The sequence below is a fragment of the Cuculus canorus genome, chromosome 4 (assembly GCF_017976375.1).
Source record: "Cuculus canorus isolate bCucCan1 chromosome 4, bCucCan1.pri, whole genome shotgun sequence".
Classification (NCBI taxonomy): Eukaryota; Metazoa; Chordata; class Aves; order Cuculiformes; family Cuculidae; genus Cuculus; species Cuculus canorus.
The window spans coordinates 79,477,190-79,494,472 of NC_071404.1; the positions used below are offsets into that span (position 1 = coordinate 79,477,190).

The 17,283-nt window shown below is 47.2% G+C and overlaps 1 long non-coding RNA gene across 8 annotated transcripts in view; it reads left to right on the forward strand.

The window, feature by feature from the left end:
- Positions 1-17,283, forward strand: part of LOC128852172 (uncharacterized) — a 237,699-nt gene that overhangs the window by 47,848 nt on the left and 172,568 nt on the right. For 6 of the 8 annotated variants that reach the window (XR_008449861.1, XR_008449853.1, XR_008449856.1 and 3 more), the window contains exon 1: positions 16,776-17,136. The exons of 1 other annotated variant lie outside the window; for it this stretch is intronic. This is a non-coding gene — a long non-coding RNA (uncharacterized LOC128852172). Of the gene's footprint in view, positions 1-16,765; positions 17,137-17,283 lie in introns of those variants that run through there. One more of the 8 variants, XR_008449855.1, reaches the window with a different exon arrangement.

Genomic DNA, 17,283 nt, shown 5'->3' on the forward strand with positions numbered 1-17,283 from the left:
ATTTTCACGTTCTAGGCTTCAGGAATAGCGTGCCTGAAAACTGGGGGAGTCGGCACAATTATTTCTGGCATTAATGCTTCTGTGCAAAAACCATCTGGTGGGAAGCTTGGAGCGCTGAATGAAAGGTGTAAACCTGGATTAGCACTGATATGGTTTTCTGTTGCATTTGGCTCATTCACATCTCACTGGATGTTGTCCAGGTTCCCTTTGAGGAGCCAAGATTGCCATCGTACAGTGGAGTGCCATATGTTAAGATTCATACGACACATTACCTAGAAGTCATAAATTATTATACTGTGTGTCTTTACAGGCCTGTGATGAGAAATTTTTGTGCAAATGCACCTTCCAAAGAGAAATGGCACATGATGTTAAACAACAGTGTGCGTGGCAGCTCTAATGAGGTGCTTTGACTCAGGATGTTGTCTCAAAAACAATCTGATCCCGGTGTAATGAGAAATTAATGTCTCTTTTTAATGCATTGATCTTAGATGAGGTTTCTGCTGGGGAAAACACTCTGCGCACTTGGGTAGCAAGAGGATGGAGAACAATGGAAAGACAAAGCTGAGGAAGTTGGCGCTCTGATGTAGCGGTACCTGGTTGTAGGGCTGTGGCATGGGTTGATTGGGCACTTGTCCCACCCATCATGTTTTAATGACTAGTTTCATGAAGGCCACTTCCAAAACCATTCAAAGTGGCTATTGGCGATGACTCAAGTCACTCAGAGAAGCTGCCTCTGTATAAATCTCTCTTTGCCAGAGCCTCACTTCAGTTGTCATACTGCTGTGGCCCTCTCTCAAAATGATTGCCTCTTGCAGAGCCCTTGCCTGGGGGATTTCTCTGCGCAGGTAGGAGTTTGGCCCTGGCACTACATGTCACTCAACAGAAATTCCATGTGCACGTGTGTTTGTATAGACACTTAGTGTTCCGATACATGACTGAGATAGACATTTTACTAGCACTTCTCAAATGCTTCTATGAAAGTGGAAAATTTATGCCTTCTTTTAATTCTTGTTTTTCTTGTATAACTTAACGCCTCTTGAATTCAGCTAGCGATAGAAGGTGTAATCTGCCCAATTGCGTTAGCTATCAATTCTATTAATTGCTGCTTCAAAGGCAGATATAGGAATTGAGGGAGCGAAGGTGCATGTGCGTAGTTAGAACGCTAAGTAGACTCAGCTGAATGGCTGTATATCTGAAAACCTGCACCATGCATTATGAACTGGATCGTTCTTTTAAGTAGCAAAACAGAGGCCACAACGATTCAGACTAGACATTGGAATGAAAACAAGAACAGGAACCCATTTAATGTTGAGAATAATGTGGGGTTTTTTGTCCAATAACAATAGATTTTTCAAATCAGACGAAAAGATCCAGTAATTCTAATTATCACTAAGTCGCTTTCTCTCCCTGAGAGATTATATCGGAGCTTTGCAGTGGCCATATCTGCACTTTGCCTCTCTCTGTGATCTGTGATGAGGTTTGAGAAGGCTGATATGAAGCAAATGGTCAAGATGTCACAGGAGGTGCTGCCAGCTTTGACTTAAAGCATTCAGGGAAGTATGCAGATCAGAGGAAACAGTGGGTTCAGTCTGAAGTGCATATGGACTTGTGTGGTGTTCACTTAAGCTATTGGATGGTGACTTCTCCTGCTTTGCACTGCGTGGCTCTGAAACAGCACCAGTAGCTCCTCTGGCTCTGCTCAAGCTGTATTGTCTGATACTTGTGCAGGTGGCAGTGATGCAGCATGTGCGCAGGTCTGGTTTTGTACATGTGTGTATATGTGTCTGCCTTTCCTTGTCACTGTTGCCTCTCTGGGCATGTTCCCAAGGCTCAGTGTCACTATGAGATCAGCTCTCACATGATGATGAGAGGGGATCAGCGTGATCGGCTGTCACCGATTTTGCTGACATCTGTCCCCACAGCGAGACAAGCTGCAACATGAATTATTGAAGATGTACACGTGCAGATCTGTGTCACGATTGTGCCAAACTGCGTGCGGTGCCACACTGAGGATAGCGTATGGACAGCTGCTTTAACCCTTTTAGACAATCTGTCTTCATCCTCCAAGTGAAGAACTTTTTGGGGGTTGTAGAACTTGGGGAGCCTGAGTCTTGGCTCCCTATGCTAAACTGCTTTTGCATATTCTTTGTCTGGAGGCGTTTTCCCCTCTTCAAAAACGAGCCGTCTGAATCTTGGTAGGAGGACTTAATCTTCCAACAGGCTGAAAACACTGGACCTGATCCAGCTGAGAGTTTAACCACAAGTGAAGGAGTGCTTAAAGCTGAACATTAAGCATGAGACTCTTTTAAGTTGTGGGCCTGTACGTGCTTTGGTTACTGTGCAGTTGTCTGAGTGAGTGGAGTTGGACTCTGTCTTGGAGAACAGCGATCGACTTCACTCACTGGGCCGGTGTCAGGCATGTGCTACACTATTGTGTAATCACAGCTGTTTGTGCTTCCTTGTCTTAATAGCGTGTAGGATTGTTCACAGCTCGCAGAAAAGAAGTTAAGAGCTCCATGTCTGTGTGTGCCAGCAGTTCCCAGCTTTGGAACAAAATGCAGGAAGGCCTTTGGAGGGAACGTCACTCCTTAAAACAATTCTGTATGCTGGTTCTGTGCATTCTGAGCTTAAGGTAGAAAGAAATGCATATACCCAGGAGAGAGTGATACTAAACAATTAAAAAATGAAGTTTTTAAATAGAAAGCAGCTGCGGTTATCACTTGGGTGACTGTATGGCCGGTGTGAGGCGGCACAAACTAGGAAGGAGTCATGTGTGAATGACTTGTTTTCTGTTGGCTTTAAACTAAAAGAAGAGGGGCTTAGACTTGATCTTAGGAAGAAATATTTTCTTGGGGGGAGGCCCTGGCCCAGGTTGCCGAGAGCTCTCGTGGCTGCCCCATCCCTGGAGATATTTAAAGCCAGGTTGGATAGGGCTTGGAGCCCCTGATCCAGTGGGACGTGTCCATGCACACTGCAGGGGCATTGGACTGGGTGGCCTTCATGTTCTCTTCCAGTCCCAACCATTCGATGATTCTATGTGGAAACCAGTGTTTGAATAGGCAGTCTGTTGAGAAGGGCGATGTGGGTGGACTGCTTGAGCAGCTGCACTTCATATGCAGAGGGGAGAAAAAGGGGTTTGGTTATCAATATATTAGCCAAAAAAACCTGATTTGCGTAGAAATGGTCTGCTGTTAGTCAATGAGGTCACAGTGTGGTGGGAGGTGTGAGAGGCCGTCATGACTGCAGGATGAGGAGCTAGTGACTGTGGGGCGTGGACCAGTGGTGCTGCGGGTTCGGTCCCATGCACTGGCTCGTGGCGTGTTGCCCTAAGCGTCAGTCTGGTCCTGGCAAGCTGTCTGGCATGGTCCTGTTTCCTCCTTCACGGGAGGTTTAATGTGTGCTTTAATGCTCCCTGTTCCCCAGTCTGCCCTGCAGTCCTACCGGATAAAGCATGGCTCACTGCAATGACAGAGCTTAAAAGTGCTTTGTAATGGAGGAAGGGAAAAACATCAGCTGGGGAGTTCTGTGGGTGCCGCTGGCGCAGTGTTCTGCCAGCTTCACGTCAGTACACTTAGAGGGGCTGGGGAAGAGAGAGGGGCAAATGGTTGGGAAGGTCAAGAGTTCCTGCTGCTGGAAGGCTGTTTGCAATATCATTATCCACCAGAAAGAGGTTATTTTTATGTCTGGAAGTTTGGAAACATGCTTATCTAGATCAAGATGTGCTTCATTGCATTAGGGGGTTGGTAAACACGTCTGGTGCCCTGGGGCTTGTTGCCGAGAATGAGCCGATAGAGACGTTTGAGAATGAAAATATGCTGGAGGGAAGGTCCAACTGTCATGCCCATGGAAGTCTGGGAGGTCCTGTGTAAATATGCAGTGTGGCCCTTGGTGTTGTGAGTGTCTCTGTCTCTATCAAACCTCTGTGCTTGCTTTGATAATTAAAGGGTTTCCCAGACGAGCCTGTGGTGCTCTGAGAGTTGGGGTTAACGAGGGAGACAGAAATAGCAGCCTCTGCCCCATCAAACAAGCTTCTCTGATTATAACAGCTCTGTTAGCCTGTCCTGTGGGCCGTTATTTGTTGCCAGAGGTTGCAGAAGTGGGCGAGATGGGTAGGTGATGCTTCCTGCTTTGGGTAGGTCATAGGTCGTTCTGCCTTGGTTGGCAGTGAGTGCTCTGCTGTGGATTTTGGTCTTGCAGTTATCTGCCCCCACACAGCAGATATTGCTTCATCTATGACTTAATGTCTCAAACACCACCAAAAGGAGCAGATGAGCTCCCCTACAGGGCTTAGCAGAAGTCGAATGTGGTCTTCCACCTTGTTGCAGAAGTCTTCATAATCTAACAGTGCCGTGCATCAGAAGCTATGGATATTGGGAGCTTTGTGGGGATGGATTATTTGCTCTCAACATACATGGACTAATTGTATAGCTCATATCCAGCAGGTCAGGATTACAGATTTCATTACAGATTTCAGAGATTGGAAGCCTTTATACAATTACCCTAAGTCCAACTAAGAGGCAAAATCATTTCCTCAAGATGGAATAGGAGAGGATACTGATCTGATATAACTTTCCCTCGGCTTCAATTTCATTAGGGAAATAATAATCCCTCTTCGTTTTTATCTAGGTTTTCTATATCCTCAGACATATGGCGTGTCAGGTGTGATATATGCTCAGGGCCTTCTTCCTACATCTCTTAAACGTATGTGGATCAGTATTCCTTGGGCCTGTGCCTGTTTGGTTTCTGCGTGATTCTGTGAGCTGTTCTCTTTTGGGCTGGTGGCAAACTGTGTGTTCCGCATGGATTCATTCTGTGACCAGCCTTGGCACCTTGGAAGCAACTTTGTCACAATACAAAATTAAAAAAAAAAAAAAAAAAAAAAACAGAAGAAACACCATAGCAAAGTGTTCCGGGTCACAGAGTCTTCTGGTTTTGAGTTTCACCTCATTTTCCAAAAGGATTTTTACATTTACAGTAAAAACAAAACTGACAAAAGGCTTCCAAAATGAATATTGTTTAATAATTTATTGCCAAGTGCCACTGTCGGGGTTCTTGGTCACATGGTGAGGAGTTTTTGCCCAGTTCTGTTTCCAAAGCTGTTAGTCAGTACGTATGTGGTACTACCAGTATTACTGCTCTGTTTTCTGTGTTACCGGAACACCTTTTCTGCAGGGGGGTGGGAGTTCTCTGTGGCAGGCTCGCACCCAGCTCTGGCTCCACCAGCAGGACGCTTGATTTGGCAAGGAGTTAGGGCACTGATCTCTCTGACCTTGGTGCACGTGTTGTCTTCCGTGGGGAAAACCAGCAGAGCTTTGTGTGAGTTAATGGGCTGCTCCTGTAAAATCAGTGGTAGTTCCTTTCCAGGTGATCCAGGATTACTTCGTGCATGGAGCAGGAATCACTAAATGACGCAAGATTTTCTGGCACAGCTTGGTTAATGCTGGGAGAGAGAGGGTTGCTTGACCAAAGCCTCATAAGGCAGGGAGTAGAAAGAGAATGTCTGCGTCATAGAATACATGGCAGGAAACTGTTTTGAAATGATCTATTGCTCCACGTTGGACAATCTGGATAGAGTAAGGGAGTCTGGAAGCACAGGGATGCTGGAACTGGGACTGAGATCTCTGAACTATTTAGAAATATCAAGTGGCAATTATGTGGTGGTATTATTGTCACACTGTTTGCAGAAGACTGAATATAAGAGCTGCTTCCTTTCACAGTTTACAATCTTGCTTCATTTTGAAAATGTTTGTGAATTTCGGTTATAAACAGGGGTACTTCTAGGAGACAGGGCAAAGAGGTTGTGGTTTTGTGTGTGCTTGGCCCAGACCTGTCTGTGGTGTTGGCTGGTTTTGATGACTTGTGTTATTCCACAAAAGAGCTAAAATTTACTTGAGAACGACCCATTTCCCTGTGCTTGCCAACCTGACTGTCTTCAAGAAATGCGCATGGTTCCTCCGTAACAGAACAGAGAACTGATAACCCTTCAGGACCTGGAGTGTCAGTCAGTTTTCTTCTATTCCACTAAAAATAATTGAGATCCAGGATTTTATGCCAAGTAGGCACGGTACGTCTTAGCCTGAGTTTGATGCAAACCTCAGTAATTGGGGCTGAGACGTGGGGCTTAGGGAAATGGGGTTATTTTTGGTCATGAAAGCAGTAATGGTGTAGGAGCATTGTGATGCTGAAGTTGTGGCCAGCGCTTGACGGCACTCGTGCTGGGAAGTTACTCAAGGAGGCAGAAGTTGCTGGATCTTTGGGGTGACGTGGTCAGCCTGTAGTGCTTCCGTAAATCCATCCTTCGCAGATGCCCCAGTGGTGGCTGCTGCAGAACTTCTTGGCCCTCGGAGCTGCTCAGATTGTGCAGGCTCTTGCAAAGAGTTTTGCACATTGCCTTATGAGCGGAAGGACATGGAAAGCTCAGAGTGTGTCCCAGCAGGCTGAAGGCAGGTAGAGCATGGTAGTAAATACTGACACCAAATCACGATAAACCACTTATATAGACACACGGGTCAGGCAGTGTTTATAGCTTTGGAGCAGGGTATTGATTTCCTGCCTGCGAAAAAGGAAATATACTCAGGTAAAAGCTAGTTAGACTGAAGGTTAAGATTGAAGACACAAAGATGGTGGAGAGAAATGAATTGTGACCTCAGTTGCTGCGTGTTAGCTACAGGCTATGAAGATTCAAGCAGAAGGTAACGCATCGTCTCTGTGCAAGCATATGAGTTCAGCAGACTCCTCAGATGCTCCAAGATGAGCATATGCCTGCGTGTTTTGTCGAGTCAGGTCTTGCCTAGGTGTGAATCTGAGACGGGGGAGCATTCAGAGCCATTCTCCATAGCCATAGGCATGAGCTGGCTGGGCACATACGGTTTGAAACGTCAGAGGGATCTTGCTGCTGCACAATGTTTTTTTACCCACATCCGTGGTAGCGGTCTTTTCCTCACATAGAAGGACAGAGGATGACAACAATTGATTTCCTGAGGTGAACAAGCAGGATTGTTTCCTTCCCATCAAAAAACCCCAGCATCTGTTGTTGTTAGCACTTCTTGGAATCACGAGTGTCTTAAATCCAGCTAACAGTACATTAAGGTTGTTTGAGGTATCAATATTCCGTATTTCTATTGCTCTTTTCCAAAAAGACCATATCATTAGTTATCAGGCTGCCCTAGAGCTGCTGTTATTTTCCGTAGAAGTGACTTGTTAATGGCTTTCCTTATTCCCTTGCCTGTGTCAAATGGATGTTTCTTTAAAAGCAGAACCCAGTGTAACAAAGGTTCATGCGAGGGGGAGAAGGAGCGCATGCGGTACCTGCAGGTCAGAGTCAGCGTTCCTGGCTGCTGCAGTAAATTCAGACTTAACCACGTTATTAGCCTTTGGCTTTGGAAAGCCATATGGCCAGCAAATCTGGCCAGGAGCGGGCTGAATCCAATTCACAGGAAGCTGGTAAACCTTGATTTGTTGCCGAGAGCGTCCAAATGTTGTCGTTACTCAGCCAAGGAAATTGTAGTGGCCAAACTGTTATGATGAAGTGGGACTGGTGGCTGTGCGTTACCTGACAGACCCTGGTGATGGACGCAGGGAGCAGCAGAGGCCCACCAGTATCGCTTTGAGGTGGTACGGGGCTGTAGCTCCAGAAAGCACATCTAATTCTAGTGTGCTGTCAGTCTTAGGCCAGTGAGGCTTCTGCTGCCATCCAAAAGCCATGGCAGTTAGGAGAAGTCCCTGCTGACTGGAAGAAGGTTAAAGTTGTGCCTATTTTTAAAAAGGGTAGAAAAGACGACCATGAGAACTACCGACCTGTCAACCTTACCTCTGTGCCTGGGAAGATGATGGAACAGATCCTCCTAGAAGCTATGCTAAAGCACATGGAGGACAGGGAGACGATTAATGGCTTCCAGCGTGGCTTCACCAGGGGCAAGTCCTGTCTGACCAACTTGGTGGCTTTTTATGGTGGGGTAACCGCAGCAGTGGACGGGTAAACTGATGGATGTGATCTGTCTAGACTTCTGTAAAGCCTTGGACGCATTCCCACACAAAATCCTTCTCTCTAAATTGGAGAGATATGGATTCGATGGGTGGACGGTACAGTTGATAAGGAGCTAGTTGGATGGTCGTATTCAGAGAGTAGTGGTCAGTGGCTCAAAGTCCAGATGGAGATTCTTGACGAGTCGTGTCCCTCAGATGTCCGTACTGGGATCAGTGCTGTTCAATATATTTACCGATGATGTTGACAGCGAGATTGAGTGCACCCTCAGCAAGTTTGCAGATGACACTACATGAGTGGTGTAGTTGCCGCACCGGAAGGACGGGATATTAACCAAAAGAACCTGGACGGATTGGAGAAGTGGGCCTGTGAGAACCTCATGAAGTTCAATAAGGCCGAGTGTAAGGTCCTGCGCCTGGTTCGGGGCAATCCCCGTTTTCAGTACAAGATGGGGATTGATGTGATTGAGAGCAGCCCTGCAGAGAAGGAAGGACTTGGGGTGCTGGTCGATAAGAAGCTCAACGTGAGCCGGCAGCGTGCGCTCACAGCTCAGAAGGCCAACTGCGTCCTGGGCTGCATCAAAGGAAGTGTGGCCAGCAGGTCGAGGGAATTGATTGTGCCCCTCTCTTCCTCTCTTGGGAGACCTCATCTGGAGTACTGTGTCCAGTTCTGGAATCTTCAGCGTAAGGAGGATATGGAGCTGTTGGAATGGGTCCAGGGGAGGGCTAAGAAGATGATCAGAGGGCTGGAGCACCTTCCCTATGAGGACAGGCTGAGAGAGTTGGGCCTGTTCAGCCTGGAGAAGAGAAGGCTCAGAGGAGATCTTATAGCGACCTTCCAGTACCTGAAGGGGGCCTACAGGAAAGCTGGAGGGGGGCTATTTATAAAGGTTGTGGGGATAAGGGCAAGGGGGAATAGGTATAAATTGGAGAGGGGCGGATTTAGACTAGACATTAGGAAAAATTTCTTCACCATGAGAGTGGTGAGACACGAACAGCTTGCCGAGGGTGGCTGTGGCTGCCCCATCCTTGGAGGTGTTCAAGGCCAGGTTGGATGGCGCTTGGAGCAAACAGGTCCAGTGGGAGGTGTCCCTGCCCATGGCGGGGGGCTTGGAACTGGATGATCCTTAAGGTTCCTTCCAACCCTAACTATACTGTGATACTATGATTCTTCTCCTGGGATCTTCCAGCAGGATCCACTCCAGCTCTGTTCTTGACGAAGGAGGCACTCGATTGCCGCTAGCCAGAGCAGGGCTGTGGCAACCAGCCAATCAATATTTATGGCAGCCTTGGCCAGTGGGGGTCACATTCGTGGAACTGGCTGGAATCAAAATGTTTTTGGTTTTTGTTTTTTAAATGAAGGAGATGGTGATTTACTTCTCCTCACGTGGAAATTGATTTTGCTGGGCTTGGAGAGAGGAGGTATTTTTATTATCTTGCACTGGTAAGAATTACTCGCTGAAGAAGCTTTCAAAATATTAACCAGTCGCTGAAGGTTCTTTGAAGAAAAATATGACTGCTCGTGTAAACAATTAATGGTTGTTAAGCATGGCAGTGTATATTATGACAAACAACACATGCTACATTATGCCAGCTGGTGTAATGATGTGATAATGTCTGACTCATTAACTCTGGCACACAGTTTACGATGCCCTTCTATGACAGGATTAATTGATTCACACATACATTAAAACAAAAATAACTAAACTGAAATTCAGCTGGAAGCCTGGCTTCTCATTTGTCTCTGTCCCCGCTGGTAGCAAAAGCCGGGTTGGGCCCGGTGGAAGGTGTGTTCAGAGCTACCACTGGCCATGGTCTCGGCGATCTTGGTCAGTGTCTTGTAGGAGGGAAGATGTTATCTGAGCAGCAGTTTGATCCCTGCGATGGATGGTGTTAGTGCTTCTCTGTTTGGATCGAACAGAGGCTGGAAGGTGAAAATAGCAAAGAATTCTAGAATCATTTCTTCCCAAGTAAGGACTGAAATGCAGAGTCCATAGTTGCTGTTCTGTGGTGACAGAGCTATAGTGTGTGTGCGAGGATTGATAGTTGTTAGGTTGCTAGTGGGGAATCTTCCCTCAAACCAGAACTGAACACACACATAAAGCTGTGCCTGAAGATTTCTTCAGTATTCTGCTGCCCCATACCAGTGATAAGCCGGTACCTGGCACAATGAACAACAGTATCTCTGCTCGCTGAAGGGGACGTACCAGGGCTGGAGGCTGCAACAAGAGCAGGAGTGGTGGTGGGAACTGTGAGAAGGGCTGCGTTCTGAGCTTTGCTCACTCGATAAAGGTCGGTTGCTTCATATTTCAGATTCCAACAACTACAATAGGCTGTGCCGTGTTAGTGTCACGTGTGTGGTGCGTAGTATGAGGTGTCACTGTGTCAGTTGTAGCAGCTAGTGGATTAGAGCATCAATTAATCAAACCCCAAAGAGGCTTTTGAAGTTGGAACTGGGAAATGTCTTGCTGGTCTTGTCTGGTACAGGCAGTTTTCTCTTTCTGTGCACTGCTCAAGAAGACCTGTGTACCCAAGTTAGAGAAGGAGTGGAAGTGAGAAGTTTCCATTTGATGGGTGACTTAGAGAAGGAGTGGAAAGGAGTAGAGGTGATTTACTCATAGTATTTTATTTGTCTGACTGAGTAATAGTCTGGAGCAGGAGGAGGAGGGGCAGGGCTTACCTGTGTGCTGGGGGCTGCTGGCAAGTGGACAAAAAGGAGGGGGGACGTAAGTGCAAAATCTCTGGGAGCTTGAACGTATTTGCAGGTCTCAGTGAAGGTTTAATTTAACCTGGGCACCAGTAAACCTCACACTGTGTGAAATAAAGATGACAGGATCTTTCAGCAGGTACTGAGTTAGCATTTTGCAAAGAGATTCACCTTGTTTTTGGCATGGTTTCCTTCAGAAGCTCGTTTCCATGTGGGAAGTGGTATGTTGGGATGCTGTTTCGGCAGAGGGATGTGGTAAGGAGTGTGTCCAGTGCAGTCGGTAAGGCCTGGCTGTCCCCCTTGCTGTATTTCACTCTCGATTAAGGATGCACTGCTGTCACTAAAACTGTGAAAGCTCAGAGATAGCTCCCCAGCTCCAGAGGACTTCCCTGCCTCTCATGCTTGCTGCATAATGGAATGGTGCTGGGGCAAAGTAGAATAATAATAAATGAGTGAGTTGAAGAAAAAATAGCCATTGTACGCTTTCTTACGGACAAACGTTCCCTGACTGAAACAGCTTCATACAAAGGATGCACTGCCTATTCTATTTTGGGGTTTTCCCCTCAGTGTGTAGACAATGGCCACGTTTAACACTACATCCACCTCCCCTGCTGCCTCCAGTTGCTTCTGAAAAGGACAGGTTTTATTTGGGCGGATTAGTTCATATCGCTGTGCATTATTCAGCGGGGATCCTAGAGCGGCAGTGTTTCTGATAATGCACTGCTTGCTTTAGTAACTGAGGCTATTTAGAGGTGTTTTCCAGCCAGGTTTGGGACCTCATTGAGGTGGTTGGGAGCACAGAGCAGTCAGATTCCATTTGAAGTGAAGTGCTGTTGTACTGGATAGAGTCATCTCAGGTTTGCCCAGTGCATTCTCCTCCACCTTTTGTGCACGAAGGACGTGTTGGAATGTCCTGCAGGCTCCCAGCAGCCTCAGCTGTGAGGAGTGGGTCGCTTGTCCTGCTGATCACTCACCTCTTTGTTCATTTCCGTTTACGGAAGATAGCTAGTTCCTGTTTGTGTCAGCATTCGCGAATGTGATCAGCTGAAACGGGCCTGGAGTCCCTGCCTATGGGGATTCTTTATGCCAGTTTTGACCAAGTGTTGCGTTAATAAAGGTGTTCTGTCACTGATGTCTGCTTATGCCTTGTCACTGCATAGGAAATCAGTTTGTGCTCTGTCCCTTTCTTGGCTCTTCTCTTGTTTGGAGTCCGCATAGGGTTGCGAAAGCAGTGTCTTGGCTGTAACTGGGCTATGTGCTGCTGTGAAGGAGAATCGGAGTTGATTTGTGATTCTGAAGAGAAATGTAATTCAAGGCAGTATATTGAGTGAAGCATGTTGAGCACTGAACGGCTTTAGCAGTGCAGCTTCACCTGTACTGACTTTCTCTGCTAGTGTCTGCTGGTACCTGAGGTGACTCAGGCGTTCCTGCTGTACACTTTGGCCTGAGCTGTGGGCAAGCTCACAGGGAGGAAAGATCCTTGGTTAAGCAGCAAGTCCTCTCCTGTGGCTTTAAGTTCTGCTGCCTCTTCTCTGTGCAGTCATTTCTTGTTTAACAGGCTCTGGTGTCAGTGTGCCTTAGGCTTAGATGTCGTATCTAAATGTAAAGAGAGCCTTGTACAGCCCTAGGGAGTGCTTGTGTTAATGTTACTGCAGTTTCTCCAGGTGACTGGAGCGCTGAGCTGCTGAGGAGTTACCACTTTATGCTTATTGGAGCTGAAAGCTGAGCTCTGCGATAGGTTGGCGTCTCAGTGACTTGTCACAGTCCCCTGGTGTGACGTGGCTGACCACTACTAACATATTGAACTCCTGTACTCAACATGTTCTTTCAGACCTCACACTTCTGCCTTGCAGTGACAGGTTAGTGTGCAAGAAACAAATTGCAGCACAGCATGGACTTGTGAACCAGACCTGCTGTGCTGAACGGTGGCTGCTTTCCACTCCTAGAAGTTTAAAAACTCCCGGTAAGGGTGTAGCTGTTCACGTTTTCTTTCCTTTGCGGATGCTGGTCTGTGAGGAGGCATGGTTTATGGGAGTTTTGTGCTAGATTATGGGAACAGTCTGACCTGAAATCCCACTGAGATCTGACCTCACAGCTTTTAAATGCACAGTGAAAGCTGTGCCTGAAGGAGCTTATGATGTTAAACAGGTAAAGAGGAAAAGAGGGTATTTAATTCCAAATAATCCCTGGGAGTCTGACAGAGACCCCAGGTATTCTCAGTAACTGTTGAACCTTGAAACTGTTATTTGAAACTGGTATTTAAAACTGACCAGAAGAAGACTGCGTTATCATCTGTGGGAATTTCTCTGTTAGTATGTGCTGTATGGGTCATCAGGAGATGTGTCAGTTTGACCGAGACGTACAGCAGTGCAGGGGTGAGGTTCCCAGGATTCTTCCAGTCTGCGTTGGGGCTGTGATCCTGAATTCAAAATAGCCAAGTCTATAAATACTGTCTGGCTCTCAAGTGAGAAGGCTTGTTTCCTTGCAAGCCTGTCAGACAAAGCAGCCAGTGGGATGTTGTCAGGAGTGCTACCATAAAAGAGGAAGACAGTAGAGACCATTGTTAACTGTTGAGCTATTTGCTCTGTGATGGTTTGCCAGTTAGGTGATTGTGACATTGGTGTTAATGGACTAAGGAACAGCAGGAGAACAGTGTTTGGAAACCTCGGTCGTTAGAGTCTCCTTTGGCTTTTCCTACCTTTATTGTGAATGAGATGGAGTCTGTCACAACGGCTGCATTGTCTCCTATGGAGCTCTGCAGTTTGAGGTGCTGGAGGTGGTGGTTCTTACCGCTCATTCTAATAGCCATGAGGTGTCTGTCTACTTCTGCAGCTGGATAGAATCAAACACAGGTCTACATCCCCTGGCTATATTGAGGTTAGGCTCTGTGTGTGTTAAGTCACTGAGGCACCAGTGTCCATAGGTGTTCTCTTCCTGGAGACGAGAGTTCCAAGTGCACTGGGAGCTCGTAGGTTTTTCTTTCTGAGCTGGGTTGCCGCACTCATTGTGAGCCTGGCCATCTGACCATTGTGGTTTGTCAAGGTGATAGTCCAGGAGCAGATCAGGCCCTACTATGAGTTCAGAGGCAATCGGGACAGCTGGGCACCTTTGGAGCATGCCATGATGATCAGTGAAACACCAGGCAGTGATCCAGCAGTTCTGGTTAGGCCTGTGTTGGGACCTGGAAGCAAGCGCTGCATGGCCATCACTTTAGATGAGGAAGCAGTCCCACGGCTAGAATTGCAGCTGGGATGCGTGTGTGTGTGTGCACGCCCACCGGTGCAGCTCTGTTAGCCTGCCTGTCTGGTATTGCTCATCGTAGAAGCGTGCACTGTGCCATGTGCTATTGGCTGGGGTACTGTATTTGCAACCTTATCTAAAATTCGGTGTGTGTTGCTCGGATTCTGCCCTGTGCATGTGAGGGTCGAAGGCAGCGCTTGTTAGCCACTGGTGCTGGAGAAAAAGTATCTCAAGCTTGCAGTAATGATGGAGAAGGTGATTAATTTCAGCTAACGGAAATGTCTGCTGATGATGGAAAGATAACAATCACCTACTGAGGGATAATGGATCACATAATTAACTGGGTTATCACATAATGAAAAGGTGATGCTTGGGCTCTAGGAAAGCATGGATTGGGATTTGGAGTGTGCCGTGCTTTTGTTTGTGCCCCCCCCCCACCCCGTAGTGCTGCTGAAGAACAGTCCTCTGTCCGGGCTCTATGTGCAGGGCTGAGCAGAGCCAGGCACAGGAGGTAGCTGCTCTTGAGTGAGGGGCTCTCTTGGCATCAAGACCAGTGTGCTAAGGCCATAGGAAAGAGGGGGAAAGAATTAAGAGGACGTTGGAACTGAATGATATTTAAGGTCCTTTCCAACCAAAGCCATTCTGTGTACTGGAAGCTTCCTTAGAGCGTGATGCAACCAGAAAGGTGAAACCATCCTTACGTTTGGTATGTCCACATGGGTTTATAGCAAGAGGAGCTAGATGATGCTGTAGGTACATCACATATCACTACTGGTGGGTGTTTTGAGTCATAAGAGCTAGTTTTTAGTTATTTAGCTCATGGAGGTCAGTTTAACTGGGCAGTAGGCATGGCAGAATGAGTTGTGCATCAGGACTAGGCTTTATCCTCATGTGAGGTTAGTGCTTAGGGTAGAGTTGCTTTAAGAAAAACCGGCAGCCCTGGTGGCCTGGAGTTTGCCAGAGAGGTTTCTGTGTTCTTTGTGCACTGGTTGGCTGTGTGTGCCAACTTCATGCTCTCTATTTGATGTATTTGGAAACCAGGGTCACATCTGGGTGCTGTTGTTGCTGCTCCTGCTGCTCAAAGGTGCACCACTGTCAGAGAAGCTGAGGAGGGGATGCCACTTGCTCTTGTGTTCCTGTCTAGGCAAGGAGGCAGGGGATACAGGAATGGGAAATTCCAGACAGTTTTTGTTGTGGCAGTGGTAGAGCTGGAAAAGCAGAAGCTGAGGCTGGCAGCACGTGGCCCGCTGAGCCAGTGTGGCTCGGGTGCACTCTGCTTGAAGGGGCTGTGAGAGAGAGGCCTCTGTGTTTGTCTCCGATGACTTATAGAAGGTGTTGAGGTGTCTGGATGTGTTTTCCGACCAGCCTGAGCCCTTAGGAACCCCAACAGTAAGGTTTGCTTAATGACACACTGATGTGAGACACTGCTTTAGAGAGTAAAAATACATGTGTGTGAGAGAGAAAAGACAGACCAGCATCTAGAGCTGCGGGGCAGAAATGGGCTGTAATGGGGGCTGAATGCTGAGGCCCGGAGCGGCTGAGCTTGTATAAGTCATGCTAAAGGCTTTCCTGGAAGGCAGAGTAGGTATTTAAGTATTCCTCTGTTTATTGCTTTTGTTTTGATTGAAGCAACCAGAAAAGATTGGGTGGCTGCAATTCCAATGGGAGGCCAAAGCAGGGTGCTTGATGGCATTGGGATCATGTTTATTGCAGAGATTACTCACCGGGATCTTATTAGGCTGCATGATTAAAAAAAACCTAAGCGGGAGCAACAAATTTTCAGTATCTAACACGTAGTGGCTGCATAATGTTGCATCTAGAGGGATGATAGTTTAATTTAATGTTCTGTCTTATGTAAGGGCTTACTCAGATAAACAATTGCTTGCTCCCAGGGGATTATGGGCATTAATATCAAAATGATAACATGAGCATCAAAGCAGTACTCTATAACAGAGGGTTCAGAGCAGCCTGGTCCCCGCAGCACTCGGTTTGTTTGGTTCATCTCAGTGTTACTTGGGAAGAGAGGCAGGCTGTAACGACTCTAGCGCTTTCTGTGTTTGCAGGTGGAACTGAAGGCTCGAGCTGAGCTCTGGATCATTGTGCTCCTCATCCTTCAGTTCAGCTCAGCTCATGTGCTGTGGGCTCTGGTAGCGCTCTCCTACCCAAGCCCTATTCCTGTCTGTGCTCCTCTCCGCCCCATCCCTTTGTTCTCCATCCACCAAGTCAAAATTGTGTTAGCAGTGGGCACAGCAGACCCGGAAGGTGTTATGGGGGCAAGCGTGGTCCTGCCTCACAATCTGCACACGTGCAGGTACATGCCGACAGTAAGCGATGGATTTCTGTCTCGGAATGTGCGTATAATGAGACACCATCTTCGTAATTTTACTGTAGTTCTGCTTAGTGGCAATAGAGAGAAATTGTTAATTAACCAATTTCATGACAGAACATAGAGAGGCAGTGGAGTTGCCTCAAGGAGGAAGAGGGCTGTGATTTGCTGGTATTGGATGAATTCTGTTAGCAAAATGAGTTTCAAAACCTACAGGAACGGAGAGGAAAAAAAAATAGGGCTGTAGTGGTTTCGAGTTGTTTTTAGTTGGTGTTTTTTCCTGATTTGCTGATGATTATTGTACGTCCATCCTTAAGGTCATTTGTGATGTGTCCCATGCTGAGAATTATGACCAGCAGCAAGAAATGAGAAATTAATTTGTTTTAAATGATAGTGCACATTATCAGGAGAGAGGCTGCATTTTCAGTCACCGGAATGATTCCTAATGATGAGCTTAATCCTTCCATCAGACACAGATGCAGCGAGTGCAGTGTCGTTCAGACCATCGGCCACCGTGTGCTAGGATGAAACGGGTCAGACCATCCCCTGCAAACCCCGGTTCCTGTCCAAGCATCCCCTTGGATATTGGACCACATCAGGATGTAGCTGTGCAGTGTGGTGAGCCGCAAGGGAAGAGAATGCGGTTAGAACTGACTTTTGTGGAGTTGCTTGTATTGGTGTCGATGGCTTGAGCTGCTTTAGGAGCTTCCTGCCGCACCTGTAAAAGGCAGAGGCAGGATTTCTGCTCAGTCAGATTGGAAGGGCCAGTTGCAGCCCCGGCATCAGCACCGAGGAACTGCTCCCCATGCGCTTGGTGGTCTTCCTGATGGGGTGCTGTCAAGGAAAAGGAAGCGACTGCTGTTGTTCTCATGGATCAGTGGTAACTCAGTGCAGCATTCTGTTAGTTCAAAGTGCCTTGAGGGGGTTTGTAACTAAAACTTTATCGTCTTTGGAGAAGCTGGCACTAACCCCCTCTTGGGAGAGCGGTGTGCATACAGTGGTGCTGCTAGAAGGAGGATGCTAGTGT